We start from the raw sequence: 14,785 nt of genomic DNA, 5'->3' as shown, positions 1-14,785 counted from the left end.
ACACTGGAGGATTGGGGACTTCTTTGTCAAAAATAGAACAAAGAATTACTATTTTTGGAGATTTTACTTTAAACTTTTCAAAGTAGAAACTTTTTATATCAATAAAAGTTAATTGGATCATAATAATTCTTTGTTTTTTAAGAGATAAATCTCTCGCAGCGAATGATAAAAAAAGTGTTAAGAATTGATTAATGATAAATAAATTTCATATTTCACATCGTTGCCAAAAGGCATTTTTATTCCTTCTCTATAAAATTCAAGCTACTAATTTAATTTTATTTTTTAAATGCAATCTTCATTGAAAATCAAGCTATTTAACTATAACTGAAAAATAAATTATAAAACTCACAATTAAACCATTAACTGCGAATTTTTTTCTTTGAAAATTTTGGCCACATAAGATATGTATTCATAAAAAGTTGTATAATAGTATAATTTGATTCAAATTATGTTTTGTTTTAAAAATATTTGATATTTTTGAAAAAAGGTATAATTATAAAATGATCAATAAATTCATTTCAATAAAAAACAAGACTCCATAATTAACGACCGCATCTTTAAATTCTAAATTAATTCATAGCTATTTATGCTCGGAATTTCATTATAATATAAAAAACATTCCAGAATATAATACTACGTATATGAAAATTCTGCTATGTTCAACTTACAGACGATTTTCAGATTTGTTCACTGGTTGTAAAGATACGAAGCACAAAGTATATACTTTCTGCTACATGCAGTATTGACTGATATATATGTAAACATAACTTTTTAGTCGTGGCTGCAGAGACAGAAGACACTTTCGTAATTTAAACACCTCTTTTATTCCATCCCGGGAGGCATAATTAATGTACAACCACAAGTGACGAGGAACATTAACATAGAACGACACAAGAGCGAAAGGAGGAAAAGCTAATGAAATAATAATCCCTATGATTATATACTATGAGATTCTGATAGGGATTTCTTTACACGTGTCTATTTAGCTAAGGGAAATTATAGGGATCTTTTAAAAGAATGTCTTAGATCGACACATTTTTATCCCTTTACTCGGAGTGTGGGATCCGCTGACTTAAGCATTTTTACAAAGCTTCTGTTGAATTAATTAAATAGAAAAAGTGGAATGGGATCAGGAAGTAATAAAATATTTTAGAATGAAGTTATTAAGGGATAAATTAAGATAAATGTTTGGAAATTCATTAGGATTAAATTAAATTTTAAAATATCATTACATATATATAGAGAGAATAAAACTAAACTATGAGGTAAACTAAATATATTTTTGGCACCTAGAGATATAAGTAAAATTTCAAAATCCGCAAATATGGATCATGTCAGCTAATGGGTTAAACTCCAGTTGCTTTAATATAGATGGGGTAAAAAAATAAAGTTACGAAAAGAAGCTTCAAAAAGCGACGATCCACTTTTTAACCTAAAATCATCACTTCATTTAGTTTTCGGATTAAAAAAATTAGTAGAACATAATGCGCATCAACCCCATTCTTGCTTGCCACATCCGTTCGTTTGCACAAGAAGGCTTGTATAAAGTTACATCAGTATAACAGCTGGTGAGGCAAAAAATGATTGAATAATTACCTAATTTCTCGGAAGTTCTGACCTACTTTGACTTAACGCCTCGAAACGTTTTAATTTTAGAAGAAAAATCGACTCACTTTTTACTACTCTAAAGAATTGCGGTAGTTCCAGCGAAATGGAGGTTTTAATCACTTTAAATTTTTAAAAAAATGGTTAATTATTGGAGTTAAGTAAAAATAACCTCATATTAAGTTACCTTGGTTTTGTGGATGTTATTAGGTTTCTTATTTATTGTTTTTTATTTAAGTTATAACATGTTACACCAGTTCTTGGAAAAAGTTTAATCATTTTCTCTGTAGAAAATGCTTATATGTATGTGGTAGCAACATTGATTTAATCAAAAAAAAAAACGCTCATTTTATAATTCTATTTATTTAATATTTTTCCTGCCTGATGTGATGTTACTATGTGCTGATAATCTTCTCGTATAAATAATTCATTTTCATAGTATTATTTGTAAATATATTCATCTGTTTTTACAAATGATCAAGTTTAAATGAGTATCAAAATCATCTACACATATTTATATTAATTAGCTCCCATTATAATTTTGTATTTTAACTAGAATGTATAATTTTTAAATCTATCTGAATGTGGGTATTATAGAAATCACAGAAAAAGAAAAATTTTCAATTATTCTAGAATTTTTGATAGTAATTTGATACAGTTTTTGCCGCAATATCCAGATAGACATGATATTTATTTAATAACTAACCGCCGTTCGTGACCAACTTGTTCGCCATTTTCCGCGTTTTTACGCGATAACTTCCGAAAATATTACAACACTAAATTTATTTTTATAAGATCTCATACTTTAAAAAAATAGTGTTTCCAATGATATCGCTGATTTAACCTATAAATTATTTTTCTAGTTTTAATGAGTTTTTCAAAAAAATATTTTAATTACAATTTCCAACAATTTATTTCAGAAAAAAAAAATGAAAATAAAATGTAACCTGCACAAGCATGTTACAAGTGAGAGGGAAAATTAACTTTTGCTGCTCAAAATTAGCATCACGCTGATCAAAACACAATTAAAAGATTAAATGAACTCTTATTGCAAACTAAATCTAGGAAAGTGTACTGTTCAGCATGTGTTTGTATGAAAGGGAATTAACATGAAAAATGACATTTTCTTTAAAAAATGATGATGCTCTGTGATGTTTTAAAATAGTTATTTTAATAATTCAATAATTCAGTTTTATTTCATACATGTATACATGATTTAATATATACAAAATATCCATTCTAATCAGAGTCCAACAGCCAATATTTAAAACTTTATTAATTAACGTATATATCTATAAAATATGGTCTAAATTTAATAAATAATTATATTTTATGTAGTGGAATCAATAAATGTTCTGATGAATAACGAATTTTCAATTTTTACACAAATCTTCTGTTTTGTGACTCATATTTAATATGATATTCATCAGACATTAATACTTCAAAGAAAAACGTTCGACTCTTTTGAATTAAAATTTATTTAAAAAATTTGAATGTCTCTATTCTGTATAATCATTGATAAATAGATAATAATTAAAAATACTGCAATGTTCAATTCTTTTTGTAAATAAATACGAAAGTGGTATTTCTTACATGTGTATTTATTTTATGCTACAGCTTCATGTTTTGTTTTTCCATCGTTTAACCTCATGCCGGGTTTACACTCGGCCAATTATAAGACGGCCAATAACGCATGCGCAGAAAGGGACTGATTTATGTTTACTACAATTTCATAAGATAAATGCAGGCATTCCATGCTTGGCTATAAATTGCCGTTTTGGTTTCTCCTGAATTTTTCTTTTTTATTGTGTATTGTATTAAAATGATGAGAATCTACACAAAGAAACATAGTAAAATAAAAAAAAAGGAGCAACATATCTAAATTTGGAAAACTGTAAAAAAGAAATGCCAAATGAAATGGAAAAAAAAAAAAAAAAAAAAAACCCACACACACGCCTCCAAATTCTACAAACGCATGCGCAGTAAGAAAATAATTCAGTACAGCGACATGTTGTTTTCCAATCTGGACAATTACTTGCCGTGGACTGAACAGCATTTTTCAGTCTCTCTACACATGCACTGTCTACTGGCCGTCTTATAACTAGAAAGTGTAAACCCGGCATCGGTCGGGAAAATTTTTGCAAGCGCGGAAGTATTGATCGTCAAAAAAAAGTTGAAAATTTATTTTGAAACTTTATTTTTTATTTTAAAAAATTAATAATTTCTTTATTAAAACTTACATACATTAATTCAAAAATATTGTAATTATTATTCATTAACTAATAATGAAATTATTCAATAATTAACTTGAAGCAAAGTTTTTAATTTTTGCAAAAAAAAAAAAAAAAAAAAAAATCCGTCACTGTTTTTAACGAGCTTTAAGGGGGAAAAAAAGGGAATAATTTTTTGTAAAAAATAATTCAAAACTTTTACCAAACTATAATTGGAGACACATCTCCGTAAAAAAAAAAGGTTTTGATAGAAGTAGAAAAAAGAGTTCAAGAAATAATTAAATTTAAAATGCTTTTAACACAGAGAAGGCAAAACAAAGATTTATCCACTCTCATACATACTAATGACAACTCTTTTAACACTTATTATATGAATGCGACAGAAATGTAAAGAATGCGACATTTCTTTCTTAAAATATGTTATTCCGACTGGTAGAAAATACGCCATTCTGACATAGCAAACGATATCAAACCTTGTTGCCATAACAAATGTAATCAATATTATGTATTTATCTCATTTGCCCACGAATATTTTTAAATGGAATAATAATTTACTTTGATACATTATTGATTTTACGAATTAATTAATTTGCTTAATATTTAGAAAATTCAAAATAACATTTTTCTCATTAAATTGGATATTTTGTAATATAGATATTAAAAGTAAATTAAAACACCATTTAAAATATTAAAAGAAAGAATTACTTCATTTGTTATGCAGAGTACGAGCAATTTAAAATATACAGATATATGATTTATGAAATACTATAGAGATTATTGAATTCCACCTATTCTTTCAAAAATAGTTCTTTAGGAACAAAGAAATTCCTTTAACTCTGCTGGAAATTAATTTTAAACGATTAATTATCTCTTAAAAATTTTTTTTACATTTCAACTATTAGTAAATTTTCAATAAAATGAGTCATTCGTATTCAAAATTTAAAAATTGAAACTAAAAGAAAGGAATCATTAGAGAAAATCATTTAAAAAGTTTCTTTTTCGAAGTTGTTTCAACCTAAATAGCATATTTATTACTTTATTCGGTTTTCGGCTATATGTTTTCATAAATGCATTCAAAATAATGTCATGATTCCATTGAAAAAAGAATCTTAATTTACAAACCATTGAAAGCATATAAGTATTAACATGTCTCAAAAATCTGTATATCACAAGTGAAATAGATTGATTATATAAAAAGGAAAACTATTTCTAAATTAATAATTTCTTACAGGTATTTGGATTCTTTCAAGTGTGATAAGTTAATAGAAAAATTAATGTTGAAATCTATATCTATATCTATACTTATAATAAAGCTCAATGTGTGTGTGTGTGTGTTGGCGCTCTACAGGCCAGACCGTTTGACATACAGCTATCAAATTTGGTACATGTATACCTTGGAGGTTGGGAATGTGCACCTGGGGTTTCTTTTTTCGAATTTTTAATTAGAATTTTAATTATTAATTAAAAACTAACTTTCCCGCCAAAAATATCTTTCATTTTCCCCACCGCCAACTTTTTCCGCCAAAAAAATCTTCCATTATCCCCAGCGCCAAACGAGAAAGGCTTCAGTTTTTTTTTTTTCCTCCCAACAGTAATGAGGCTAGGGTTAAAATTTTTCGGCGGATTATTTCAATCGGTTCTGTTTATTTTCTTAATGTTTGATGCATTTAAAATTAAACATTGTTAATTAATCAATCTTTCAGATTCATTCTGAAGTACTTTTAAATTAAAATAAAACAGAATAAAGGAAATTAAAAATTTCTAATCCGCATAGCGTTACCCCAACTGGCGTAGAAAAAATCACGTATTTGCGTTACGTAACCGGCGAAGAAAATTCACGCATGCGCATTCTGTTCTGATTGTTGCCATGACAACGTTATCAATGGATGATTTAAATTATTTTTGGGTTAGTTGCATGCTTTTGTAAGTAAATTGTATTTATGTTAGTTATATATTTTTTGTATATGCTTATAGTTTTAAGTACATCGTTTTTTAAGTAGTTTTTTTAAAACCTGTTTTCAACCGTTTATTTCAAACGATTCGTTTTATTTTCTTAGTGTTTGATGCATTTAAATTTAAACATTGTTAATTAATCGATCTGCTCATAATGAATCTAAGAAAATTTTGTTGACCAACTCTTGAGATATTACATAAATTAAAAAAGATATTCTTTAGTGTCCATAAAGTTTAAACGCTTAGTGACTCTATTTTCAGTAATCAGATTATAAAAAAATGCTTTGTTTCAGTAAAAAATATTATTATATTAATTGAAGATAAATTCTTTCCACTTTAATTTAAAGCATAAATTCTACGGGTGCTAACAGAAAATGAGAGAGATACATATTACGTTATGACTGAAGGCCTTTATAATATTATGAATGAATTATATGATAATCAAAATTTGAAGTTTTAAAATATTTTGATGAAGAAGCTATTAAAGTAGAAATTGCATAAAATATTTAATTATTAAAATTTTAACGAACATTAAGATTGGCGAACCGGCTGGTCGCCAAAGGCGGCTAGTTTAAAATAAAATTAAATGAAATACTTAAAAACGCTGTATTTATGAGCAGTTTAGCTAAAAAAATCTAATCTTTTGCAGGGAAAGAAAAAAATCAAAGAATAATGTTGCAGTATTCAATGTTAAAATACATAATGAAATAATTAGATTGCTTCATTCTAGAGTACATAATACATACATTGCAAGATAAATTATATAGTAAATTGTAAAAAACAGTTTTTGATTGAAGCTTCCAATTCAGAGTTGTAATTATTCTTACTATTTTCTTGCTGTCCTGCAATCAAAGAAGTGGTAAAAATTGCTAGGTACCTGAAAGAAAAGCAAATTTAGAGTAGAATGTATATAATATAAATTTCTTTTTATCAATCCCACCTAGTCCACTGGCATATCTATTATTACGAATTACTTGTACGAATTACACCTAATATCGTGTATAATTAATATCTAGTATTTAGAATTCTAAGACTTTAAAACAACTAGATTGACTTTCTTGTCTTTTGTTCTTTAAAACAGATACAAAATATTGTAATATAATATCAATAATATATATTGGATAATAAGGTTATTAAATAAAGTTTCTTTTTGAAATCTATTTAGGCAAAGGAAGCATAGTATATATAATTTCGTTTCACAACAGGCCATTTGTAACTTAAAAAACTTTGCGTTGGCTATAGCTACTGTGACTAACTATATATATTTTTAATATGTCATCATAAATTATTTTACTAACTAAGAGTATAAATAAAAACAACTATTTTAATGCTATAAATTTCCATTTTAAATTGATCCCTTAAAAGCAATTTAAAATGGAAAATCCAACCCAAAAAATTTATGAAATTTAATTCCATATCTATATTACAATTAGGACTATATTTATACTTTACAGTGGCATTTCTATATTTATGTTTTCAGCTTGAAATCTCTATATGATCTTAATTTTATTGATAAAATAATTAAATTTCAAAATTTTCATGATGATTCTCAATAAGTAGCAACGACAACACAAATTATAATAATTAAGGGTTTTTTTCCCTTTACAAATGTAGTCAAAGATATCAATAGACCTTTTACAATTATTTTTATTATCTCGTTATATTGCACAGAAAAAAAAAATAAAAAACAGTATAGGATCACAAGAATTTAACAACACACATTCGAGAATGTAATCAAAATAATGTAACACGTGATAGTAAATTCCATCTGAAAATCATTTTACGGAAACTATATTTAAGGAAGATAATATAAATTTTTACATTTTTACAAAAAAAAAAATCAGTTAAGTTCATTCAGTTAAATAATTTTTAATAAAAAATTTTGAAACACATTTTAAATTTATCGATCTCGTACAGAAGAATTTTATATAATTGTCTAATTTTGCCACCAAATGTTGTATAAATGTTTAAATGAAAATTAGATTGATCAAATATAATGCAACCTTTGTACATAGATAATGTAAACGATAAGCCGTTAATAACAGTAATGTCCAAAGAACCATCTAAAATATTTTTTCACACCGGTAAAACCTTTTACTAAATAGAAACAGAAAAAATATTGGTTTTTTTTTTCGGTTTTTCAATTCATCTTTGCTTTATTAAATTTTATAAGAAATAAATTTGATAATGCTCAGATGAATTCATGAATTTCTTCTTTGTTGAATATTTGGTCAAAGTCTTAATGCCGTAGGTCTGTAAATGACTTTCATAATGAATAGATTTCTTAAAAGAAACAAAATCACAGTTTCTATAGCAACATCAGACGATAACTAAAGCTAAATTAATAAAATCATTTATGTAATTTGTATTTATTAAAATTTAATTAATTTATAAAAATTTTACTCTTCGAATATATTATTAATTCTTATATTGATAATATTGAAATTTGAACAAAATTAATAAAAAGTTTCCTTTTCAGCATAAACTAGTATAATTTTTCCTTAATTTCAGTGTATGTCAATTTATTTAACATTTCTTATTAAAAATTTCTTAATTTGCCATTATCATTCTTATTTAAAAACATATCGTTTAATATTCTTCATTTAACCATTATTGTTCATAATTATTATTGTTCTGAAAATTAAACATGCATGATTCATAAGATTATGAATCTGAAAACCTTGGAGAGCAACCCATGGCATTGATCTCAAGGCTATTTCATATTTATGGAATTAAATTAAATTGTGCGAATGCAAGGAAGAAATATGTAGGACAAAAAGTTAAATATAATTATATATTTATAATACATTGGTGAATCGGCATTTTCAAAATATTGCTTGATGATATTCTGATATAGTATTTGCTTTTTTTTTAATAATAAATTATATATTCATTCGTTTCAATAATATTTTGATATAAGGTTTATGAAAATAACTTTCTTGTTTCTACGGGATTAAATATACAGAAATTTTACTCAGAAAACAACAGGGAAATGTAATTAAATTTTTTTGATAGAACACAAAAAGTAAAACTCAAATATATCTATTATACAGTTTTTATCCAGTGCAATTTCACAGTCTACTGCGTTCTAAAGAAAACATTTCAATAAGAACAATCTGGAATAAAGCTGTATATTCGATTTCGGAGAATTTATATCAATAAATGATTAAATCTGCTTAAGAATTGTTTTTATAATGTTTGTTCTTCGTAAATGATAACATTATTTTGTAAGATTCAAAGAAATTAAAAAATCAAAGTTTTGAGAATAGAGACGTGTTTAGAACAGGTTTGCAACATTACTATTTTTTTAATTATGGACATTTAGCCTTTTTCGAAGAACCTGGCCTTGAGTATTTTTATTTTATCTTCTTTATAATTTCGGTTTAATTTATAATGATTGTATTTTATATATAAATTGGGAAAAAAATCTCTGAACATTATAATAATTTTGAATATATATTTATAATTTTCGAAATAATTAATTCATTGGAGAAATGCGGAGATGAAGCATGGAATAAAATATGCAAAAAAAATTCTTGCTAAAAAAAATATGCATCTGTTTTTGAGTTTATACCAGCATGTTAAAAAAAACTCAGAAATAATCAAATGATTAAAAATAATATAAGCAAATAAAATAAATGTATACTAAATTTTTCTGTTTGATGTTCGAAAAATTGTGTTGAAACTACAATGTTCTTAAAAATTTTACTTATGAATTTTAGAAGTATTTGATTTAGAGTTTTTATGAGTTTTCTAAGAATATGTAAGTTACAATTTATATATCTTTGTTCGAGAATTTGAATTTGTTCGGAATTTTTAAAACAATATGAAAATTAATATCTTATTAATTGATGATGGAATTTCATTGCGAATATTCGAGGATATTGTCAAAAAATAGACTTATCTGGTTGGACTTATCTAAGAATATCCAAGTAAAAATATAAATATCTTTATTCAAGAATTGAATTAGTTCAAGATTTTTAAAACAATATTAAAATTAATATCTTATTGACTAATGATGGATTTTTATTTCAAATATTTGAGAATATTGTTAAAAATGAACGTCTCTGTTTGGTCATGTCTAAGAATAGCTAAGTAAAAATTTAAATGTCTTTGTTCGAGAATTTATATTGGTTCAAAATTTTTAAAGCATTATGAAAAGTAATATCTTATTAAATGACGACTGATTTTCATTGGGAATATTCGTGAATATTGTCAAAAAATAAACATCTTGTCATCAAATCATAGCGGTTAAAATAACTATTATGACCCCAAAAAATGTATATTACTGAAAACTAGAGCTCAAATTACCACTATAAAATACATTTATTGAAGATTGCATAGCCAATTTCAAAAATTACTACTAATTAAATTCACTCCCTCTTTTATTTATTTTTATTTTATTTTATTTATTTATTTTTATTTTATTTTATTTATTTATTTTTATTTTATTTATTTATTTCTATTTTATTTAATTTATTAAAAAAATTACACTGTTAAAGTTTTTCTTAAATAGTTGAGAAATATATCAAGTGAAACAGATATATATGCAAAAGAAATAACAGCTTATGAACGACTAAGTAAAAATAGTAAATTAAAATGATATTTTAGAATTATCAAGCACTGAATTAAAAAAGAATTTGTTTTATTCCGAGAAGAATTTTGAATTAAAAGCAAGCATTAATCATTTAAACAAAATGAAAAAAAAAACGAAAAAAATACGGTGGAACATAAAATGTAAAAGATTTACGAGAATTTGTCAAATATTCACAAAGGAGAAGAATAACATGGGGATATAAAAAAAATTCTTTGGAACTGGAAAACTAAAATTTATTGCAATCAATATCAAGTTCAACGACTTAGATGTACGCATTGGTACGTTATAGCTAGAACTACTTCAATTTTCTTGAAATCTTGTTAAAAAAATTTAGCCCAATTCCATAAAAAAAAAAAAAATTGTTCGGTTTTCGAGAATTGATTAAATCTAATGCAGTTCTCTTAAAAGTTTAATGAGATTCGAGTCAATATTTGAATTTCATTTTCTCTATGGACTGGTAACCCTAATTTAGAATATGTTAATTTTGGTCAAAAGAAACTTGTTTAGTGAAACGTATTTTTGAGGATATACAGGACGATTTTGAAAGGAAACTTACAATTTCGGTGGATAGTTTGGCACTAGCAAAGAACAGGATTTCACACAGGAAAGTCGAATCGTGAGTATTATATGGAAGAATAAAATATACTTGAAAGATGAAGAAATGGTCAGTAAGTAGTAAGTCAAAAATCGCCATTTATTTCTTATTCATTATAATGCAAGCAAAACAGGTACTTAGAATTGAATTTCTTATATTTAATCCAATTTCAGGCAGTAGTCCTTCGAATTTATTGTAATAAAAGAAGTACCGAAAATGTTTTTATTAAAATAAAACATTAACTCATAGATCCATAATTATTATACCTGCTTCAGACACTTCTTTCTCCAACTATAGAGCATTCCTAATTTCATATCATACTTTACAGTCGTTTTTACAAAACCTTTCAAGATTTGTATTGTATTTTCCCTTATTGTATCAATAGTTTCAAAAAAAATATTCAGTATTAAAATTAATTTCTTACTTATAGAAAAAGAGAAAAAGAAATAACCGATTTTTGTTCCTTTTGTGAGGATTTTCTGCATTTCTTTACCAATATATACTATTCCTATTACTATTGTTTTCCACTCACAAATTGATTATTTACCACTTTATTTTACGAGTATAGAAAGTGGTTCATTCAGTTTCCAATTTCCTTACATGCTTTATTGGCAATTTAGTGTTCTATAAAAATAGATTTCGATTAGAAAGATTTCACTATATGAAGATATGTGTAATATAAGATATATACTTTTTACAGATATGGAATGGAAATCGCAGAGCTTCATTCTAAATTTCCATTCATTTATTCTGCATATCATTAATTTCCATCATTGTTGCATTTTTTAAAACTATTGATTATACTGCATTATGCTGCTTCTAATATAAATAGAAATTTAAAAGCAAGTATAATTCTAGGGATAATTATTACATATATAGTTATAAGAATAATTGTTCCATTGGATGCCTTTAAGAAGTATTCTGTTTAATAATTGAAAACTTATATAATATTAATTATGATTAAACATTTAATTAAATTGACATAAAAATGCAACATTTATCAACTAAATATATTAAATGGAATAGTAAAATTATTAAAAAAGAATTACAAATTGTAATAATACATATAAATGTAATTTATCAAAAACTAAATAATTATTTACACACTTACATAATAAAAGATTGTCAGTATATATATATATATAATATAAATTTTGTAATGTTTAATTTCTCAAAGGTTTAAAATTCATTCAAAAATAATATAATAGCAGCACTTAACAGAATTATTTAACAAATTGCGATTATTCATATAACTGATATCAAATAAATAAAATGACCCCAAACATTTTATGAAAAGTCGTTTATAAGCTCTTATCTTCTATGTAAGAATCAAACCTTTTTTTTTTTAAAAAGTAAAAACTTGTAAATGAATTAATTTCCTTTGAAATATTGAGTAATTTTTTTGTTTCAAAATATTTTTGTCTATCAAGAGAAGTTCTTATAAATTATTATTTTATAAAATGTTAAAATTCAAACAGATTGAAATGTATTGTTTTAAAATTTTATTTGATACACTTTTAACGCCACTGTATCTTGTGCCTCCCTTTCTTCATATCAGCAAATGACCTGAATCACCCTTGAAAATAAATCTGACTGTTGTGAGAAGAATACATACCAGCCTTTGATCCAGCTAACGTGATCTTGTCTAACGCAAGCGAGCTTTTCTATGCCATCGATTAAGTTTTGTCCATTTAGTGTGACTGGTCAGCCTACACAAGTGATTTTCTTGCATTTAATCCTTTGCTGAGAAGATACCTTCGTAACATAGTATCGGATATTCTTGTCCCTGTCGCAGAAAAATAAATAGTTTATAATTAGTTGAAGCACATGTGTGGTCCTCCTTCTGTCCGATAGTGCGAACAAACGATCTTTTAAAAGGGAGGTAATTCATGGCCAACACTTTAGGCCGAATAATATGTTCCGGTATAGAAATTTCTGGGTTGAAACTATTTACAAAATCTTTGAACTATATCTCTATATTCATTAAACCTTTTAGCAGCGCCAATTTCTGTCAAGCCCATTTCTATTCACCCTATCGCGCGTTATTTCATCGAATTGGATAAATGACTACTTGAAGATATTACTTATAAAATTTTTAATTGCGAACAATTCTATCAAGCATTCATAGAATTGTTCACAAATTCAGCTTTCTTAGGTTTCTATAAACATACAATTTTTTTTTCTCAAAAACTATGAATCAGATAAATTTTCTTGGCTTAATTTAATCAATGTTACCCAGCATACTTCACATAAACTATATCTGTTACTTTTATTTGCATTCATTTAATAGTGAGTTCCAAAACGGGTTGTACATTAATTTATAGATGCCAGTGATGTAATAGCAGCTTCTACTAAAATATGATGCACGAAGTAAAAAATATGAATATGGTTATCGCAACTTATCACAAAGCCTAAAACATTTATTTAATTTTTAATTTTTTTAAAAGTGACTACTTAAATTGTCAAATGTCACGAATCAGTGTGTTCTTTTTTAAATAATCGAATAACGAAAGAAACCAATTCGACTTCCATCTATAAGAGACAAAAAGAAATTACTATTATGTGAGAATTTACAATTTGTTTTGTTTTGCTTTCTTAGATATGTAACCATAAGCAGCTACTCTGACCTGACCGAAGGCACACTATGATCAAAATTCCTATAGGAGATCATCATGATAAGTGAGCTGACCCCACATCATTTCTATACCCGTTAGAGTGGCGAAATCCAACCATCATACTGGAAGTTTTTCATCTCCATACTTGAAAGGTCCCCCGTGTAATCTTTCAACCTATCGGATATATTGCTTAATATCTCAAATGCCTTTAAAATAGGCTGCTTCAAATTTGATAAAATATTTTTTAAAAAATCAAAATTCTTAATGAAAGTGCCAAATATGAATGTTTTCAAACATATAGGTTTTCCTTAAATATCAAAATATATAAAAAAGGATACATATGTTGAAACAATGAAAACTGTTTCAGTTTCATTGTAATCATAAAAATCATTATTACAAATATTACACAATTTTTAAAGTTTTTTTAATTTGATAAAAATTTTCTCGACAATTAAATTAGTATAATTGAAGAATCAATTTGTTTTTAATTTAATGTTCGTGTAAAAGTTTAGTTTGATTCTGATCATATTTTTCATAAATTATCTCCAAAAAATGCAAACATTTTGATTAAATTTTAATTAAATAATGCACTTAATTTTTTTAAAAAAAATGCGTTCCAAAGTACACTTTGCAAATTTTTTGAAGTATATTTTAACCAATTTTAATAATTGCAGTTCTAGTTATCTTCTTTGTCGAGTTCCAACGAACACGCACATGTAATGTAATCTATTCAATTTAATTTGGAAATTGATAGAACTATCAGGATATTTCTGAGAAGAAACATTAAACGAACTTCTTCGAAATAATAATAAAAGAATTCGTCAGATATTTTTTTTAATAAATTCTTGAGCTGATTTTCGAGAAAATGTAATCGTTTATAGAACGACAGTCAGATGTACCATGTCAAAAAAAGGAACAGGAAAATTAAGCTATTTGAGAATAAGAAGCATAAATCTTCGAAGCACCAAAAACAACTTATTTTCATTCATCCATCCTGTCATAAAGAAAAGAAAGAAGAAAAAAAAAAAAACTACTCCCCTACTGTTACGTCACGCTAGGGATCGTTTGGTTATCCATACTTCTTTTGCCGATTCTATCATACAACTTTTTATTTTATTTTTAACCGTTTTAGAAACTTGTTCTTCGACGACCCTTCAGCGGTTGCCTTGTTTTACAATAAAAATAGTGG

This window comes from Argiope bruennichi, chromosome 1 (genome assembly GCF_947563725.1).
Source record: "Argiope bruennichi chromosome 1, qqArgBrue1.1, whole genome shotgun sequence".
In the NCBI taxonomy this organism is placed as follows: domain Eukaryota; kingdom Metazoa; phylum Arthropoda; class Arachnida; order Araneae; family Araneidae; genus Argiope; species Argiope bruennichi.
This window is presented reverse-complemented; position numbering follows the sequence as displayed.